This window comes from Aegilops tauschii, chromosome 3, assembly GCF_002575655.3.
Source record: "Aegilops tauschii subsp. strangulata cultivar AL8/78 chromosome 3, Aet v6.0, whole genome shotgun sequence".
In the NCBI taxonomy this organism is placed as follows: domain Eukaryota; kingdom Viridiplantae; phylum Streptophyta; class Magnoliopsida; order Poales; family Poaceae; genus Aegilops; species Aegilops tauschii.
In genome coordinates this window covers 421,485,750-421,507,180 of record NC_053037.3, presented here as the reverse complement: position 1 = coordinate 421,507,180, position 21,431 = coordinate 421,485,750, and the positions used below count along the sequence as shown (strand labels likewise).

At 47.1% G+C, this 21,431-nt stretch overlaps 1 long non-coding RNA gene and 1 pseudogene across 1 annotated transcript; both read right to left on the bottom strand.

The window, feature by feature from the left end:
- Window positions 1-4,682: 4,682 nt before the first annotated feature.
- LOC109780190 (uncharacterized) lies at window positions 4,683-6,031 on the bottom strand. The gene is made up of 3 exons (XR_012181007.1): window positions 5,951-6,031; window positions 5,308-5,869; window positions 4,683-5,200 (listed from the first exon to the last, which is right to left on the bottom strand). It is a non-coding gene; the product is annotated as an uncharacterized lncRNA (long non-coding RNA).
- Window positions 6,032-6,148: 117 nt separating this feature from the next.
- Window positions 6,149-17,100, bottom strand: LOC141020604 (uncharacterized; annotated as a pseudogene).
- Window positions 17,101-21,431: the final 4,331 nt, after the last annotated feature.

Below are 21,431 nucleotides of genomic sequence, written 5' to 3'. Positions count from 1 at the left end.
GCTGTTGAAAGGGCTGAGAGTTGTCGTTCGATCTGGGAGCATCCAATGGTGCAGACGTACGACCCGTGGGGTTTGGGTTCTGGCCAATCAGAACGCATGACTCAGATCACGGTTTGGTAGGCACACGTCTTTCATGAGTGAACCGTGTGCTATTTGAAAATTTTCGTGAGAAGAATCTTGGTTTTTAAATCCCCGTAAATCCAAAACTCACCCGAAAATCATGAAACTTGGCATGGTGTCATGACATGGCACATATATATTGAGGAATTTTTTCGTCCATTTTGGTGCAAGTTTTATTACAAGCCTCTTACAAACTGGAGCTTCTGTCAAAGAAGCCTCATGGTTCCAATAGGGGAACGTGTCCCCCTTGTGGGCAAAACGTAATCACTGCCTCTTTTCGCCTTGTATTTTCTTCTACGGGCAACATGGAACGACATGATATCCTTGCTCAAATTTAAACTTATTCAGGGTTCGTTTTGTCTTTTATAGACTAATTGAGTGTCCTAGGCATTTATTGTCCATAATTCAAATCTAAACTTCAAATACATGCTCCAGTTCACCAAAATGGCTAGAAAATTATACATGTGTCCTTGGGTGCATGTTTAGGTCCCATGCGAGGAATGGGAACAAATTACAACCGTACCAGCGTCCTGGCTCATCCTCAAACATTTGGAATCTCGGTTTTTAAATCCCCGTAAATCCTATACTCACCAGAAAGTCATCAAAGGTGGCATGGTGTCACGTAAGGGCACATATATGTCGTGGTAAAACATTGTCCAATTTGGTCCAAGCTTTATTACAAACCTCTTAAAACCGGAGCTTCTCTCAAAGAAGCCTCGTGGTTCCGATAGGTAAACATGTCCCCCTTGTGGGCGAAATGTAATCACTGCCTCTTTTCGCCATGTATTTTCTTCTACGGGCAACATGGAATGACAAGATACCTGTGCTGAAATATAAACTTATTCAAGGTTCGTTTGGCCTTTTTATACACTAATTGAGCTTCCTAGGCATTTAATGTCCATAATTCAAATCTGAACTACAAATACATGCTCCAGTTCACCAAAATGGCTAGAAAAATTATACATGTGTCCTTGGGTGCATGTTTAGGTTCCATGCCAGGAATGAGAATAAACTACAACTGTAACGGCGTCCTGGCTCGTCCTCAAACATTTGGAATCTCGGTTTTTAAATCCCCATAAATCCAAAACTTGGCATGGTGTCACGTCATGGCACATATATGTTGTGGTAAAAACATTGCCAATTTGGGCCAAGCTTTATTACAAACCTCTTACAAACCGGAGCGTGTCGCAAGAACCCTCCTGGTTTTGATAGGGAAACGTGTCCCCTTGTGGGCCAAACAATAATCGCACCCTCTTCTAGTCTCGTATTTTCTTCTACACGCACCACGGAACAACAGGATATTCACGCTGAACTTTGAAATTATTCAGGGTTCGTTTGACCTTTTTTATTCATTAATTGAGTTTTCTATGCATTTAATGTCGATAATTCAAATCCGAACTACAAATACATGCTCCAGTGCCCCAAAATGGCTAGAAAAAACGTACATGTGTCCTTGGGGTGCATGTTTAGGTCCCATGGAACGAATGGGAATGAATTCAACCGTCTTGCCGTCCTGGCTTGGCCACAAACATTGCGAATCTCAGTTTTAAAATGTCTGTAAATCCAAAACTCACCAGGAAATCATGAAACTTGGCATGGTGTCACTACATGGTACATATAATTGTCCAATTTGGGTGATGCTATATTACAAGCCTCTTACAAACCGAAGCTTCTCGCAACCCTCGTGGTTCCAGTAGGGAAACATGCCCCTCTTGTGGGCGAAACTATAATCGCTGCCTCTTCTCGCCTTGAACTTTGTTTTGTACAAGCAACATAGAATAATAGGAGTGTCGTTCTGAAATTTGAAACTGTTCAAGGTATGTTTGGCCATTGTATATATTAATTAAGTATTCTAGGCATTTAATGTAGTCCATAATTCAAATTTGAACTACAAGCACATGCTCCAGTGAAGCAAAATGGGTGGGAAATCGTACATGTGTCATTGGGTGCATGTTTAGGTCTGATTTAAGGAATGGGAATGAATTACAAACTTCTCGTCTCCTGAAACATTGAGAATCTCGGTTTTTAAATCCCAGTAAATAAGAAACTCACCCAGAAAACATGAAACTTGGCATGGTTTCATGACATGGCACATATATGACGTGGTAAAAAAATCGTCCAGTTTGAGAAAGGCGCACACATTAATAGCCAACGAAGTCCTTATTGAAACAAATAGCTGACACATTAATATCGCAAACGGTTGTATTATATGAACCGTGTCTAAATTTAACCATACTCGGTGGCGTGCGTGCAGGTGTTTGATTAGATGGGACGAGCGCGGGAAGTCCACCATGCAGGCTTGACGGGACGCGTGCGAGCAGTCCGCCGCGCAGGCTCGACGGGATGCGTGCATCCTGTCCACCTCGCAGGCTTGGCGGGACATGTGCGAGCAGCAAGGCCGCCCATGCTCACCGGGAAGCGAGCTCTTTGACATCCATGCACCAGCCGCCGCCCGCCTCGCTCACAACTTCTCCATTAATGGGTTAATTAAAGCACCTGGACGGAGGGTGTTTGCTTGTGATCCCATGGCAGCATTTTCTTTGTTCGTGTTTTCAACTTGTATTCCAGCCTAATTTAAATTGCCACATAGGGCAACTGATAATACGACGACAAATAAAATGACAATGGATAATACGATGAAAAATTTACAATGGCGCAGATAATAATTGTCTTACATATTCCGGATAATTTAAAATGCCACATGCGACAAAGCCCAGAAGACACGGGGGCAAGAGAAGAAGGAAATTACACAAAACGATCTGGGTCGCTACTGCCTCTACTCGTCGATGGATCGCCAGACGATGACATCCTCCAACTCCTTCTTCAATTCCTCACGACTTTGCTTAAAAGCAGCCACGGATTCCTCCACCTCCTTCTCGCGCTCGATCCAGGGCTTCCTCAAGTCACCCATCAGTTCCTCGACGACCGCTGTCAGTGTCATCCCCGAGGCACTGCTCTGCTCATGCAGAATCTTCCATCCAGCGGCCACCTCCTCCTTCTCGGCGAGCGCCTTGAGGAGCTTCACATTGTCACCCATGAGTTGCTCGATGAGGCCGGTCGCCTTGTCAACCGAGGAATCGCTGATCTCGAGCAGGTTCATCAAGCCGTCGACCAGCTCCTGCTGCTTAATGAGGCCAGCGAGAATGTCATCGTCGTCGGCCAAGGACTTCAGGAATGCCAGCTCGTCATGATGGCCGACGTGGCGAGTGCGCTTGTGAGAGCCCTCGCGTGCCCGTGAGAACTCGTTCGAGGGCTCTGCGGCGCGCCGGGACATCTTTGCTGCGGCTGCCGCTTTGGCGGGACAGAAGGAAATATGCCCTAGAGGCAATAATAAAGTATTATATATTTCCTTATATCATGATAAATGTTTATTATTCATGCTAGAATTGTATTAACCGGAAACATAATACATGTGTGAATACATAGACAAACAGAGTGTCACTAGTATGCCTCTACTTGACTAGCTCGTTAATCAAAGATGGTTATGTTTCCTAGCCATAGACATGAGTTGTCATTTGATTAACGGGATCACCTCATTAGGAGAATGACGTGATTGACTTGACCCATTCCGTTAGCTTAGCACCCGATCGTTTAGTATGTTGCTATTGCTTTCTTCATGACTTATACATGTTCCTATGACTATGGAGTAAATTACACAAAGGTACCACAATTGAGGCATTGGAAGCAGATTGATACCAAGATTGGTAATTTTTACGTGTCAGTACCAACTTTGAGGCGAGACGTTGCAAAAGAGGCTAAAAATGCTTTTTATACGTATTGACAGGGAAACTGACCGGTTAGGCCCGCCCGTCAGGTGCCACGCTGGCCAGTTGGCGCGTGCCCGCGCGCTGACTCGGACAAGGCTGGGTCGCACCGTTTAGTCGTAGCCCGATCCTCCGTCTTCGTCTGTCGCGCCCGTCGCCACCGCCGACCGGCCGCGCCGCCGCGAGCTCGAGGTCCGCTCCTCGACGACTGCGGCCCTGCTCCGACCCCACACGCGCACCTTCCCGACCCCGACCCGCCCCACCGCGCCCGCCTCGCGCTCCTCCATCTGCTTCAGCCGCGGCGCCAACTCCTCCTCCGCCTCCTCTGCCTTCGCCGCCGCGGCTACCCTCCTGCCCCACCTCCTCTCCCCTTCCGCCGCCGCCTCCTCCTCATCCCCTCCCCCCTCCCCGTCAGCCCCCGCGTCCTACCCTGCCACCGGCTCGGCGTCCCGTGCTGGCGCCCCGGTGGCCGTGGAGCTGCCGTGCGGGATGGCCGTCGGCTCGCGCGTCACGGTGGTGGCCCGACCAACGAGGAGGGACGGGGCGGTGTCGTCGCAGTTCATGGTGGAGCTGCTCGGCACCAAGGCCGTCCAGGGGGAGGAGCCGCCCAGGATCAGAGGCGACTTCAGCGGCCTCCCCGTCATTGAGCTCAACATCTGCTACCGCATGTAGTGGGCGCTGCCGTAGCGCTGCGTGGCACGAGCATGTCGCGGAGCTTCAACCGGCATCTGCGACATGCATACTTCTTAGAACAATTAGACTTGCAGGTGGAATTGACAATGCACAGGAGCAGCTCTGAACACACAAAATGATTTACTCGAAACATCTATTATGTATATATAAGAACAACCGGTATACAAGTGAGATCAGCAGAGCTGTTAGTTCCTAGGTCAAAAACAATTGACACATCTACATGGTGACAGCATCTAGCTAGTGTCAGAGTCAGCAACTAAAAAATTAACCAGCCACTGACCAAAAGAATGAGCGAATTATGCAAGCTAACTATCTAGAGGGCCTCCAAATCAAGATCAAACTCGAACTCATCCTTGCTGTTTGATTCTCCAGAGAGCCGGGTGCTGCTTTTCAACTACCAAGCAGTCTCATTGTCATCTGGCGTTGCAGCATTGAGCTCTCCCGGACTGCAGCTTCCTCCAGAGGCAGATCATGTGCTGCGGCGACTAGTAGTGCGCGGTGTAGTAGCCGTCGAAGCAGCCGGCCTGGAAGAACTTGACGTCGTGGGAATACTCCACCGGCTGGCGAGTCTTGTCGAACTTCTGAACCCACATGCCCATGCTCACGTCTTCCATCTTGAACAACTGCAACAATCAGGGGAAAGCACATCCGTTTGTTAGCCTTTAGACACACTGACACAAATGCTTGGATATTTACTTACTGACTGACAAGGATGGTGGTAATGACTTACTCTCAGTTTCTGGTTGTCAAACTCAGATACGATGTACTCAGCGATGTCTGATGAAATCACATAGCCCGGTCCGTTTGCGTAAGGTGGGTATACTTCTTCTGCCCATTCCTGAAGAGCAGCGGGAAAATTACATCACACTCATGTATGCAGGGTGAAATATATCACTACCAGTACCAGAACTTTGCCAGAAAGATTATACTCTATTTTTTCTAAAATAAATATGATACTCTAATACCACTAGTAGGCATGCTAAACATAACACCCTGTGTTTAGAAGACGATCATTAGATTTGCAATCATAATCATAGTTCCAGCTGGAGTTAAACCCATGCTTGCTTTATGAAAGGCAGAGGCTAGCATGAACGCACTAAAACATGAGACTAGAAAGGGGAACTAACAGATATGACCCGTTAAACACGTACTAGTTTTTCTTACCCCATACTCAGCAATGGCAATAGTCTTTAAAATAATGAGGTCATAGCTATCCATGAAAGGGACCAGAACAATGTCACCAAAGAACTCTGCCTCCTTCTTCAGCTCCTCGCTGACCTCTTTTTCCCATTCTATAAAGAAGTCTTCTATTAGAGTTGGCAAAAAATAACAATATAACTTCAAAGTTGTAGCAATCATCCACAGGTACTTACCAGAGCGACGAAGAACCGGCCAACACTGTTAGATGATTTCCTTGTAGTAATCATCCATGACTTGCGGCCGGCCATCCACTCGCCGAAATTGTTGGCTGCAGAAAGGATGCCAATGAACAGCTCGACAGGTTCAGTCGGCAGAGGTGAGACCTTCCACTGTGCAGACATTCCCGAGTCCATTTCTCACACTTGACTGGTTCAGTCGGCAGAGGTGAGGCCATCAACTGAAATTGGAACCAATAGCAAGCAAATTCACTGATGAAATTTGTGTTGGTTTTAACAAACAAATAGCTTCAAAATTGAGATGCTACTATTAAATTTCTTAGCGAACGACGAGGAAAAAGCGAGATTGAACTATGGAATCAAAGGAGCTCACCTCTGTCCTCGTTGGGCCGGGACGCCGGGCCCTCGCAGCGCTGCGGCAGCGCCCACTGCATGTGGTAGCAGGTTTGAGCTCGATGACGGGGCGGCCGCTGAAGTCGCCTCTGATCCTGGGCAGCTCCTCCCCCTGGACGGCCTTGGTGTCGAGCAGCTCCACCATGAACTGCGACGACGCCGCCCTGTCCCTCCTCGTCGGCTGGGCCACCACCGTGACGCGTGAGCCGACGGCCATCCTGCACGGCAGCTCCACGGCCACCGGGGCGCCAGCGGAGGCGCCGAGACGGTGGTGGGGAAGGACGCGGGGGCTGACGGAGAGGGGGAAGGGGATGAGGAGGAGGCGGCGGCGCAAGGGGAGAGGAGGTGGGGCAGGAGGGTAGCCGCGGCGGCGAAGGCGGAGGAGGCTGCGGCGTCGATGGAGGAGGCGGAGGAGGAGTTGGCGCCGCGGCGGAAGCGGATGGAGGAGAGCGCGAGGCGGGCGCGGCGGGGCGGGGCCGCGGTCGTGGAGGAGCGGTCCTCGAGCTCGCGGCAGCGCAGGCGGTCGGCAGTGGCGACAGGCGCGACGGAGGAGACGGAGGCAGCAACGACTAAATGGTGCGACCCAGCCTTGTCCGAGTCAGTGCGCGGGCACGCGCCAACTGGCCAGCGTGGCACTTGACGGGCGGGCCCAACCGGTCAGTTTCCCTGTCAACACGTATAAACATCACTTTTAGCCTCTTTCGCAATGCCTCGCCTCAAAGTTGATACTGACACGTAAAAATTACCAATCTTGGTACCAATCTGCTTCCAATGCCTCAATTGTGGTACTTTTGTACAATTTGCTCATGACTATGAGATTATGCAACTCCCGTTTACCGGAGGAACACTTTGTGTGCTACCAAACGTCACAACGTAACTTGGTGATTATAAAGGTGCTCTACAGGTGTCTCCAAAGGTACTTGTTGGGTTGGCGCATTTTGAGATTAGGATTTGTCACTCCGATTGTCGGAGAGGTATCTCTGGGCCCACTCGGTAATGCACATCACTATAAGCCTTGCAAGCATTGTGACTAATGATTTAGTTGCGGGATGATGTATTACGGAACGAGTAAAGAGACTTGCCGGTAACGAGATTGAACTAGGTATCGAGATACCGACGATCGAATCTCGGGCAAGTAACATACCGATGACAAAGGGAACAACGTATGTTGTTATGCGGTCTGACCGATAAAGATCTTCGTAGAATATGTGGGAGCCAATATGGGCATCCAGGTCCCGCTATTGGTTATTGACCGGAGAGGTGTCTCGGTCATGTCTACATAGTTCTCGAACCCAAAGGGTCCGCACGCTTAAAGTTATGATGACAGTTATATTATGAGTTTATATGTTTTGATGTACCGAAGGTTGTTCGGAGTCCCGGATGTGATCACGGACATGACGAGGAGTCTCGAAATGGTCGAGACATAAAGATTGATATATTGGACGACTATATTCGGACACCGGAAGTGTTCCGGAGAAGTTTCGGATTAAACCGGAGTGCCGGAGGGTTACCGGAACCCCCCGGGGAAGTATTGGGCCTTAGTGGGCCTTGAGGGGAGAGAGAGGGCAGCAGCCAGGAGGTGGCGCGCCCCCTCCCAGGAGGAGTCCTAGTTGTACTAGGAGAGGGGGGCGCAGCCCCCTTTCCCTCTCCCTCTCCCTCTCTTTCCTTCCCCCCTTCTTTTCCTAGTAGGACTACGAAAGGGGAGTCCAACTCCTACTAGGAGGAGGACTCCCCCTCTCTCCTTGGCGCGCCTAGGGCAGCCGGCCTCCCCCTTGCTCCTTTATATACGGGGGCAGGGGGGCACCCCTATACACACTTGATATACGATATTTTAGCCGTGTGCGGTGCCCCCCTCCACCATATTACACCTCGATAATACCGTTGCGGAGCTTAGGCGAAGCCCTGCGTCGGTGGAACATCATCATCGTCACCACGCCGTCGTGCTGACGAAACTCTCCCTCAACACTTGGCTAGATCGGAGTTCGAGGGACGTCATCGAGCTGAACGTGTGTAGAACTTGGAGGTGCCGTACGTTCGGTACTTGATCGGTCGGATCGTGAAGACGTACGACTACATCAACCGCGTTGTGATAACGCTTCCGCTGTCGGTCTACGAGGGTACGTGGACAACACTCTCCCCTCTCGTTGCTATGCATCACCATGATCTTGCGTGTGCGTAGGAATTTTTTTGAAATTACTACGTTACCCAACAGTGGCATCCGAGCCTGGTTTTATGCATTGATGCTATGCACGAGTAGAACACAAGTGAGTTGTGGGCGATATAAGTCATACTGCTTACCAGCATGTCATACTTTGGTTCAGCGGTATTGTGAGATGAAGCGGCCCGGACCGACATTACGCGTATGCTTACGCGAGACTGGTTTCACCGTTGCGAGCACTCGTTGCTTAAAGGTGAATGGAGGGTGTCTGTCTCTCTCACTTTAGTTGAACCGAGTGTGGCTACGCCCGGTCCTTGCGAAGGTTAAAACAGCACCAACTTGACAAACTATCGTTGTGGTTTTGATGCGTAGGTAAGAACAGTTCTTGTTAAGCCCGTAGCAGCCACGTAAAACTTGCAACAACAAAGTAGAGGACGTCTAACTTGTTTTTGCAGGGCATGTTGTGATGTGATATGGTCAAGACATGATGTGATATAATTTGTTGTATGAGATGATCATGTTTTGTAACCGAGTTATCGGCAACTGGCAGGAGCCATATGGTTGTCGCTTTATTGTATGAGATGCAATCGCCATGTAATAGTTTTACTTTATCACTAAGCGGTTGCGATAGTCGTAAAAGCAATAAGTTGGCGAGACGACAAAGATACTACGATGGAGATCAAGGTGTCGCGCCGGTGACGATGGTGATCATGACGGTGCTTCGGAGATGGAGATCACGAGCACGGTGCTTCGGAGATGGAGATCACAAGCACAAGATGATGATGGCCATATCATATCACTTATATTGATTGCATGTGATGTTAATCCTTTATGCATCTTCTCTTGCTTTGATTGACGGTAGCATTATAAGATGATCCCTCACTAAAATTTCAAGACAAAAGTGTTCTCCCTGAGTATGCACCGTTGCGAAAGTTCTTCGTGCTGAGACACCACGTGTTAATCGGGTGTGATAGGCTCTACGTTCAAATACAACGGGTGCAAAACAGTTGCACACGCAGAATACTCAGGTTAAACTTGACGAGCCTAGCATATACAGATATGGCCTCGGAACACAGAGACCGAAAGGTCGAGCGTGAATCATATAGTAGATATGATCAACATACTGATGTTCACCATTGAGACTACTCCATCTCACGTGTTAATCGGACATGGTTTAGTTGCTTTGGATCACGTAATCACTTAGATGATTAGAGGGATGTCTATCTAAGTGGGAGTTCTTAAGTAATATGATTAATTGAACTTAAATTTATCATGAACTTAGTACCTGATAGTATCTTGCTTGTCTATGTTAATTGTAGATAAATGGCCCGTGCTGTTGTTCCGTTGAATTTTAATGCGTTCCTTGAGAAAGCTAAGTTGAAAGATGATGGTAGCAATTACACGGACTGGGTCCGTAACTTGAGGATTATCCTCATTGCTGCACAGAAGAATTACGTCCTGGAAGCACCGCTAGGTGCCAGGCCTCCTGCAAGAGCTACGCCAGAAGTTATGAACGTCTGGCAGAGCAAAGCTGATGACTACTCAATAGTTCAGTGTGCCATGCTTTACGGCTTAGAACCGGGTCTTCAACGACGTTTTGAACGTTATGGAGCATATGAGATGTTCCAGGAGTTGAAGTTAATATTTCAAGAAAACGCCCGGATTGAGAGATATGAAGTCTCCAATAAGTTCTATAGCTGCAAGATGGAAGAGAATAGTTCTGTCAGTGAGCATATACTCAGAATGTCTGGGTATAATAATTACTTGATTCAACTGGGAGTTCAACTTCCGGATGATTGCGTCATTGACAGAATTCTGCAATCACTGCCACCAAGCTACAAGAGCTTCGTGATGAACTATACCATGCAAGGGATGGATAAGACAATTCCCGAGCTCTTCGCAATGCTAAAGGCAGCGGAGGTAGAAATCAAAAAGGAGCATCAAGTGTTGATGGTCAGTAAAACCACTAGTTTCAAGAAAAAGGGCAAAGGGAAGAAGAAAGGGAACTTCAAGAAGAACAGCAAGCAAGTTGCTGTTCAGGAGAAGAAATCCAAGTCTGGACCTAAGCCTGAAACTGAGTGCTTATACTATAAGCAGACTAGTCACTGGAAGCGGAACTGCCCCAAGTATTTGGCGGATAAGAAGGATGGCAAGGTTAACAAAGGTATATGTGATATATGTTATTGATGTGTACCTTACTAATACTCGCAGTAGCACCTGGGTATTTGATACTGGTTCTGTTGCTAATATTTGGAACTCGAAACAGGGGCTACGGATTAAGCGAAGATTGGCTAAGGACGAGGTGACGATGCGCGAGGGAAATGGTTCCAAAGTCGATGTGATCGCCGTCGGCACGCTACCTCTACATCTACCTTCGGGATTAGTTTTAGACCTAAATAATTGTTATTTGGTGCCAGCGTTGAGCATGAACATTATATCTGGATCTTGTTTAATGTGAGACGGTTATTCATTTAAATCAGAGAATAATGGTTGTTCTATTTATATGAATAATATCTTTTATGGTCATGCACCCTTGAAGAGTGGTCTATTTTTAATGAATCTCGATAGTAGTGATACACATATTCATAATGTTGAAGCCAACAGATGCAGAGTTGATAATGATAGTGCAACTTATTTGTGGCACTGCCGTTTGGGTCATATCAGTGTAAAGCGCATGAAGAAACTCCATACTGATGGAATTTTGGAATCACTTGATTTTGAATCACTTGGTACTTGCGAACCGTGCCTCATGGGCAAGATGACCAAAACACCGTTCTCCGGAACTATGGAGAGAGCAACAGATTTGTTGGAAATCATACATACAGATGTATGTGGTCCGATGAATATTGAGGCTCATGGCGGATATCGTTATTTTCTCACCTTCACAGATGATTTGAGCAGATATGGGTATATCTACTTAATGAAACATAAGTCTGAAACATTTGAAAAGTTCAAAGAATTTCAGAGTGAAGTTGAAAATCATCGTAACAAGAAAATAAAATTCCTACGATCTGATCGTGGAGGAGAATATTTGAGTTACGAGTTTGGCCTACATTTGAAACAATGCGGAATAGTTTCGCAACTCACGCCACCCAGAACACCACAGCGTAATGGTGTGTCCGAACATCGTAATCGTACTTTATTAGATATGGTGCGATCTATGATGTCTCTTTCTGATTTACCGCTATCATTTTGGGGTTATGCTTTAGAGACGGCTGCATTCACTCTAAATAGGACACCATCGAAATCCGTTGAGACGATGCCTTATGAACTATGGTTTGGCAAGAAACCAAAGTTGTCGTATCTTAAAGTTTGGGGTTGCGATGCTTATGTGAAGAAACTTCAACCTGATAAGCTCGAACCTAAATCGGAGAAATGTGTCTTCATAGGATACCCAAAAGAGACTGCTGGGTATACCTTCTATCATAGATCCGAAGGCAAGATATTCGTTGCTAGGAATGGATCCTTTCTAGAGAAGGAGTTTCTCTCGAAAGATGTGAGTGGGAGGAAAGTAGAACTTGATGAGGTAACTGTACCTGCTCCCTTATTGGAAAGTAGATCATCGCAGAAATCAGTTTCTGTGACACCTACACCAAGTAGTGAGGAAGTTAATGATAATGATCATGAAACTTCAGATCAAGTTATTACTGAACTTCGTAGGTCAACTAGATCAAGATCCGCACCAGAGTGGTACGGTAATCCTGTTCTGGAGGTCATGTTACTAGACCATGACGAACCTACGAACTATGAAGAAGCGATGGTGAGCCCAGATTCCGCAAAATGGCTTGAAGCCATGAAATCCGAGATGGGATCCATGTATGAGAACAAAGTATGGACTTTGGTTGACTTGCCCGATGGTCGGCAAGCCATTGAAAACAAATGGATCTTCAAGAAGAAGACTGACGCTGATGGTAATGTTACTGTCTATAAAGCTCGACTTGTTGCGAAAGGTTTTCGACAAGTTCAAGGGATTCACTACGATGAGACTTTCTCACCCGTAGTGATGCTTAAGTTTGTCCGGATCATGTTAGCAATTGCCACATTTTATGATTATGAAATTTGGCAAATGGATGTCAAAACTGCATTCCTGAATGGATTTCTGGAAGAAGAGTTGTATATGATGCAACCGGAAGGTTTTGTCGATCCAAAGGGAGCTAACAAAGTGTGCAAGCTCTAGCGATCCATTTATGGACTGGTGCAAGCCTCTCGGAGTTGGAATAAACGCTTTGATAGTGTGATCAAAGCATTTGATTTTATACAGACTTTTGGAGAAGCCTGTATTTACAAGAAAGTGAGTGGGAGCTCGATAGCATTTCTGATATTATATGTGGATGACATATTACTGATTGGAAATGATATAGAATTTCTGGATAGCATAAAGGGATACTTGAATAAAAAAATTCAATGAAAGACCTCGGTGAAGCTGCATATATATTAGGCATTAAGATCTATAGAGATAGATCAAGACGCTTAATTGGACTTTCACAAAGCACATACCTTGACAAAGTTTTGAAGAAGTTCAAAATGGATCAAGCAAAGAAAGGGTTCTTGCCTGTACTACAAGGTGTGAGATTGAGTATGACTCAATGCCCGACCACTGCAGAAGATAGAGAGAAGATGAAAGATGTTCCCTATGCTTCAGCCATAGGCTCTATCATGTATGCAATGCTGTGTACCAGACCTGATGTGTCCCTTGCTATAAGTTTAGCAGGGAGGTACCAAAGTAATCCAGGAGTGGATCACTGGATAGCGGTCAAGAACATCCTGAAATACCTGAAAAGGACTAAGGATATGTTTCTCCTTTATGGAGGTGACAAAGAGCTCATCGTAAGGGGTTACGTTGATGCAAGCTTTGACACTGATCCGGACGATTCAAAATCACAAACCGGATACGTATTTACATTGAACGGTGGAGCTGTCGGTTGGTGCAGTTCTAAGCAAAGTGTCGTGGCGGGATCTACGTGTGAAGTGGAATACATAGCTGCTTCGGAAGCAGCAAATGAAGGAGTCTGGATGAAGGAGTTCATATCCGATCTAGATGTCATACCTAGTACATTGGGACCAATGAAAATCTTTTGTGACAATACTGGTGCAATTGCCTTAGCAAAGGAATCCAGATTTCACAAGAGAACCAAGCACATCAGAAGACGCTTCAATTCCATCCGGGATTTAGTCCAGGTGGGAGACATCGAAATTTGCAAGATACATACGGATCTGAATGTTGCAGACCCATTGACTAAGCCTCTTCCACGAGCAAAACATGATCAGCACCAAGACTCCATGGGTGTAAGAATCATTACTATGTAATCTAGATTATTGACTCTAGTGCAAGTGGGAGACTGAAGGAAATATGCCCTAGAGGCAATAATAAAGTATTATATATTTCCTTATATCATGATAAATGTTTATTATTCATGCTAGAATTGTATTAACCAGAAACATAATACATGTGTGAATACATAGACAAACAGAGTGTCACTAGTATGCCTCTACTTGACTAGCTCGTTAATCAAAGATGGTTATGTTTCCTAGCCATAGACATGAGTTGTCATTTGATTAACGGGATCACCTCATTAGGAGAATGACGTGATTGACTTGACCCATTCCGTTAGCTTAGCACCCGATCGTTTAGTATGTTGCTATTGCTTTCTTCATGACTTATACATGTTCCTATGACTATGAGATTATGCAACTCCCATTTACCGGAGGAACACTTTGTGTGCTACCAAACGTCACAATGTAACTGGGTGATTATAAAGGTGCTCTACAGGTGTCTCCAAAGGTACTTGTTGGGTTGGCGTATTTCGAGATTAGGATTTGTCACTCTGATTGTCGGAGAGGTATCTCTGGGCCCACTCGGTAATGCACATCACTATAAGCCTTGCAAGCATTGTGACTAATGAGTTAGTTGTGGGATGATGTATTATGGAACGAGTAAAGAGACTTGCCGGTAACGAGATTGAACTAGGTATCGAGATACCGACGATCGAATCTCGGGCAAGTAACATACCGATGACAAAGGGAACAACGTATGTTGTTATGCGGTCTGACCGATAAAGATCTTCATAGAATATGTGGGAGCCAATATGGGCATCCAGGTCCCGCTATTGGTTATTGACCGGAGAGGTGTCTCGGTCATGTCTACATAGTTCTCGAACCCAAAGGGTCCGCACGCTTAAAGTTATGATGACAGTTATATTATGAGTTTATATGTTTTGATGTACCAAAGGTTGTTCGGAGTCCCGGATGTGATCACGGACATGACGAGGAGTCTTGAAATGGTCGAGACATAAAGATTGATATATTGGACGACTATATTCGGACACCGGAAGTGTTCCGGAGAAGTTTCGGATTAAACCGGAGTGCCGGAGGGTTACCGGAACCCCCCGGGGAAGTATTGGGCCTTAGTGGGCCTTGAGGGGAGAGAGAGGGCAGCAGCCAGGAGGTGGCGCGCCCCCTCCCAGGAGGAGTCCTAGTTGGACTAGGAGAGGGGGGCGCAGCCCCCTTTCCCTCTCCCTCTCCCTCTCTTTCCTTCCCCCCTTCTTTTCCTAGTAGGACTAGGAAAGGGGAGTCCTACTCCTACTAGGAGGAGGACTACCCCTCTCTCCTTGGCGCGCCTAGGGCAGCCGGCCTCCCCCTTGCTCGTTTATATACGGGGGCAGGGGGGCACCTCTATACACACTTGATATACGATATTTTAGCCATGTGCGGTGCCCCCCTCCACCATATTACACCTCGATAATACCGTTGCAGAGCTTAGGCAAAGCCCTGCGTCGGTGGAACATCATCATCGTCACCACGCCGTCGTGCTGACGAAACTCTCCCTCAACACTCGGCTGGATTGGAGTTCGAGGGACGTCATCGAGCTAAACGTGCATAGAACTTGGAGGTGCCGTACGTTCGGTACTTGATCGGTCGGATCGTGAAGACGTACGACTACATCAACCGCGTTGTGATAACGCTTCCGCTGTCGGTCTACGAGGGTACGTGGACAACACTCTCCCCTCTCGTTGCTATGCATCACCATGATCTTGCGTGTGCGTAGGAATTTTTTTGAAATTACTACGTTACCCAACAGGGTCCTCTCTAGTGCTTCTGCGGCCTTGGTCTTTGCTGCCTCGTTTTATGTCCACCCGAAACTCCTCCTACCGGTCATGGCGGAACGACTTGATAGGAAAGACCAGTTTTGTGGGTGATGAGGAGAGAAACTGTGAAGTAATTTTCAAGTGGGTAGTTTTTATAGCCCAGTGCTAAGTCTGGACACATATTAGTTTGATAGGTGTGAACAGATTTGCAATTACTTACTGCGTTGTAGTCTGCAATGTGACGAGAAATAAGGTCAAATTTATTGATGGTTCTGGGCCTACAAAGCCCGGTCTATTGTTCTGGCTCATCGTAAACAGTTCTTTTGGATCAACCGTATGCCATGCATCGGAAGCCCGAAACATAGGCCTGCATTCTCGGATGTACGTGTACGTGTCTGTGCACTATCACACACGGTCAAGATATCACCATCGTGTCCTATGGATGAGCCGTGGCGCTTCCCACGGGGTGCCAAAAGGTTGACCACATGGTTGCTCGCCCTTGAGGCGGCCGCAGCGCGCCCTGCTCCTCGTTGAAGCGGCCACGGCGCGCTCTGCTCGCGTCCGTCCTCGCGTTTTGCTTGCCATTGAGGCGGCTGTGGTGCGCTCCGCTCTGGCATCCCTGCTCGCGCTCTGCTCGCCATTCAGGCAAATTTACAATGGCAACAGTTCCAGTTAATAATTGTCTTACATATTCGAGATAATTTAAAATGCCACATGCGGCAAGGCCCAGAACACTCACGACCTACATATGCATACAATTATAATAAAATATAGGCTAAAAGGCTGAGCTGGCAGCCTTACGATGATGGTCTTCTCGGACTCCATGATCAGCATAGCACCCTTGCGGCTGTTCACTCCAAGTGTCCCGACCCGCCTCTGCCTACGGAGCTGCTGGCGCTGGGAGGCTCTTGGGGCTGCTGGGCCTCTTCTAGAAGATCTTGACATCGTGCAATCGCGTGCATGATATCTCCGCGGAACCGCTCCATTTCCATGTCTCTGGCTTGGTAGCAAATTCCGTCCATCACCTGCATCCTCAAGATATCACGTTGGCGATGTTCTACTTCATTGGGGACGTCAACTGCGCCAAGGATGTGCTCGATCCTGTCCACCACATCATCGGGATCGAGGTTGACACGGCCGCCACGGGCAATGATGAAGCCGCAGGCTGCCTGTGTCTTGACTGAATTGCAGAGGTCCTCTGCCCATTCCTTGCGGGGCATCAGGCTCTCGATGAGCACTAGTGACGGCGGCTCTTTGGGTGGGTCATCGATCATGCCGCTGAGTAGCTCTTCATCTTTTGCATGGTAGATGGCAAACTGCTCATCACACCTCCTATGCAATATGTCGATTGTGCGCCCAAGGACTGTCACGCCGACATCGCTTCCGATGGGCCATGATGCCTGCACCAGCCGATGAAGCTCTTGCTCCCCGACCTGCTCCTGCTCGTTCTCCTTGCCGAAGATGTAACGCAGGTTGGGGTCGACATCGAAGCTTTGGTCGTTGCCTGGCATGCTTGGAATAACTAATGGTAGATGGGTGAGGACTAGATCTGCGCAGAGTGTTGCGATAGTGCGTTGCCGCCTGGGTTATATGCAGCAAGCCATTAGGTAGTGGCGGGAAACTGATGAGGGAAGATGTGTGGATTTTACAATTCACCCCTGTGGACCGCGGGAAGCCTTCGCTGGAGCGCGGGAAGACTAAGTGGAGCACACACGCAAACCCGAATACCGCATGCGGTGCCACGTGTTATTTATCACACACGTGTTAACATAAGGAAATGTATGTGTAACTTACTAATCATCGCACACGAGTACTCGCAGACGCACCGTGTTCAATACTCCTAGCCACCGCAAGCAACTAGTTTGCATTTTTCGAAGTTTTTTGTACGAACAGAATCACAAATGAACTAACTGTAGTAACCGTCTGTGTTATAATTTCTCATCGCAAACAGTTCATCCGAGTGGGCTGTTTGCTGCGTATCACACACATCTTGTTTACACAAATCGTTTGTGTTCTTTTGGCTCATCGCAAACTGTTCATCTATGTGTACTGTATGCCGCGTATCACAGACATCTTGTTAAGTTGATCCATTTCTGTTCTCTTCCCTAATCGAAAACAGTTCATCCGAGTGAACCGTATGCCGTATATCACACACACCTTGATTTGGCTGACCGTTTCTGTTGCATTCCCTAATAGCACACAGTTCATCAGAGCGAACTATATGCCGTATATCGCACCATGGCTAAGCTATACTAATGTGCGTAAAGCTCCATGTTAGCTTTTTCCTTTTTCTTTTACTTTCTAGGTGCTGCGTACGCAACCTGGCTATTTCCATGTCCGTGATACAGCAGACTGTTCGGCCACGCACTGTGGCACGTTATGAATTTACAGTCGCTTCACCCGCTATCCAAATAAAATCACTGCGGTCGCCATCCGGAGTGTTTCAGGCTGTCGTCATCGCTCTAGTCCGCAACATGGTGTGGTCACTGCTGTCATGTCGTCAAACTAAATTTGGCGCTCAGACCATGTTTCTCAAATTACTTATTTTATACCATTTTCTCTCTTTGGCTTCCGCTACTTTGTGTATACAGGATAATCAGCTACGATCGTGTTATGCTGGGCAAGCCGATGCCAGTGTCGGCCAGATAGTGTCATCGCCCAATTGGGTCAACCTTTTCTCCCCATAATAAATTTCGGAGGCATCACACGGGACTTTGGCGTCACCCTGCCGACCTACTTTGTCTCCTCGGACAGACCGGGCGCTTCACATCTCCACAGCGGTCGTGCTGTGTCGCCACTTCGGAGTACCGAGCTCTTCCCTCGGTCACTTCGGGGCCGGATTTGGGGTTGGGACCTTGACCCGCTGCAAGCTCGGACACCTCGGGCTTGGGGGTCGGGACCTCGGCCATGCCAAGGACTGTGAACCTTGTCGGATCTGTCACAGATCAATGGGCGTCTTCGTCCCACCGCAAGCCCGAATCGCGTCATCAACACCGAGCACATTAACCAGCTAAGTCGCTTTCATGCTCAAAAACTTTCAGTTTTAAATTTTGTTCAGCTCGACGAAGCATTATACTTTTTTGGAGAAAAGTTGTTTGTGAAAAACTTCTTGTCAAAACTTTGTTTGTGACACACAAATTTAAATACCCCATTTACTTGGGGGCTTCCTTTATGAAGCCTTTCCTCTTGCATATGATTATACTTGTATGGCTTCGTTCCTTGTTCATGTATTACGCCACAATATGCACCATGTTGACTTAAGTGTTCCACAAGCTGGGTTGCCTTGCTCCTGTGTTTACCCCTACGTTCCCGATTGTTCGGCTAGGGAGTAAAGGGAGCACCTCTGCGATTGTCACAATCGGGTCATCCGAGCTCGGACCTCAGACTGGGTGAAGCCGAAAGCTAGTGCTCTTATTGTTTTCAATCATGGTCGGCACACAACGGAACTCATGAGTACAAAAAATCTATTACACAAGTCTCATAGTAACAATGAGCAACCGAAGAAAGGTATCAGTGGGGGTACTATTTTCTTCGAAGATGCTTCTTACACTTCGTTAGTAATATAGCATAAGTTCCCTGAGCGCGCTTTGTCTGTTATAGCCTTATGGCCTGATTGCCTGGTTATCGGAAACATCGTCGATATTCTCGACAGATGGAGTACATAACACTTTTCGGCCTTTGACCGAAGAGGGAGAAGCCAATGGTTGGTTAAGACACGTTTAAAGTTCGGGTGAACATAGATATGATATAAGTACTTCGGTACATAGAATCATTATACATAAAACTCTTTTACCCAAGTCACTTGGGGGCTCTTAAATTCATACAAGCCGTTCTATAATAAGTGTCTTCTTCTTAGTCATTGCAAAGTCTTTTTCTATCACTCCTTTTTTGACGCGAGTGTGTGGTCAATAGCAGCGGAGCCTAATTTCTCTCTCAAAGCCGCTAGAGTTCAGTTTTCTAAACTGGCCTAACGAGAAGCACTCCGCCTTCGGGATAGGAGGTTGACGTCGTAGGCTGACCCGCTTGAAGTCTTGAGATAGGATGTGTCATGTTAAACCACGACAGAAGCAGATTTTTTTCCTAAGACCAATTTTTGGATTGGCACCAAACACTTGATCTAGTTCGGACGTCAAGTTTTTACTGAAGTTTTTTGGTTTTCCAAGACTATGGCACTTTTAAACTATTTGTGTGTTTCCAGCATAAGTCTCGCAGTGCAACGCCGGACACCTTTAGAGATTTGGCAAAAACATTCTCGGATATTGCTATATATGCATCGGTTTCGAATTGTGTCTTTGGTCAATAGTTGGGTTGCCCGGCTCCTATGCTTGCATCCTACGTTCCACTTTGTTCGGCTAGGTGCACAAAGGGAGAACCACTGCGATTGTGCTTCCAGCTAACATGGTCAAGCGCCTCAGTGGAGAAAGCCGAAAACTGACTGTCACAAGTAAACTGGTCAGCGATCCAATGACTGTATTAAACTATAAGATCGATAGAGGTCACCCCGTATTAAAAGACGGTCCATTCATAACATTGGCTGAAGTGTTTACGGCTTGACCTCGACTGTCGCCGAACACTAACCGGGGGCTAGTAACTGGCCTCCCAACTTTAAGCTCCTATGACTAAGAGAAAGTTCTAAAGCCTGCATATCTGATTGCCTTGTTTCCGCCAACACAACCGCCTTCGGGCACCGAGACGTCAGCTAAGGGTTGTTTTCTTATTGCGAAAACACCCCGGGTAGCATCTACAAGGGGGTGGAAGTCACGATGGGCCACTTTCAACTGATAGACAGTCGCAACGGGGTCAAAATAAACATATCATCGGTGTTTGTATTTAATATACGAGGGCCGCCTTCCGTAATCATCGTTATAAAGCCATACATATGCATTAATTTGACTTAAGATTTTGGCCAAGCTGGGTTGCCTGGCTCCTGTGCTTACCCCTACATTCCCGATTGTTTGGCTAGGCGGTAAAGGGACCACCTCTGTGATTGTTACTACCGGGTCATCCGAGTTACTACCTCAGACTGGGTGAAGCCGAAAGCTAAACTTAAAGGATCACATTGGTCGGCAACAACGGAAGTGCAAATTTTGGTTCATTAATACCATAGAGTTCAGGAACTTTCCCCGAACTAAATCCTCAATGTTTTCCTCCCAGATTGATCGGAGCTGAGGTTTCATGATCATGATAAGCATGACGACTCAAAGAAAGGAACTGATAGCGGGACTATTTTCTTTGGAAGATGCTTCTTATGTTAAAAAGTAATATAACATATCTCTCCGCGTACCTTTGTTTATAAAACCGTATGGCCGGATTGCCTTGTTTGCTGTAAATCTTTGCCCTCATAAAGGCTTTATAAAGTAGGACAAACACTCCTCAGCTGCTGGCCGAGGAGGTTGAAGCCGATCATCGGTCAACAAAGTTTTGTACAATGCAGATCCGAGCATTTATGATATAGAGTACTTGGATACATAGAATCATTACACATAATTTGTGATTTTACTCCGGATATCGACCCTTAATCCGGCCTCCCGTGCCTGCATTAAGGCTCGGGGGCTACTAGGCTCCGGGCTTATCATTTACTAATATTAAAGGGGCACATTGATCCCCTGATCTGGTGTTGCCACCCGACCCGTGTCTCGGGGGCTACTGCATTACCTATTCAATGCAGAAAATTCAAAGTGCTCCGTGTTCGGCTTGACCGAACTATGGGCGAACGCGACTTTGGACAACAATAGGTACCATCTGGACCTATGCGGCATCAAGCTAACATATTACGGCGACTTCTCAAAACCCTCTCTCAAGGGCCCGTCCGCCGATCACTATCTCCTCTAAAGTGCATCTC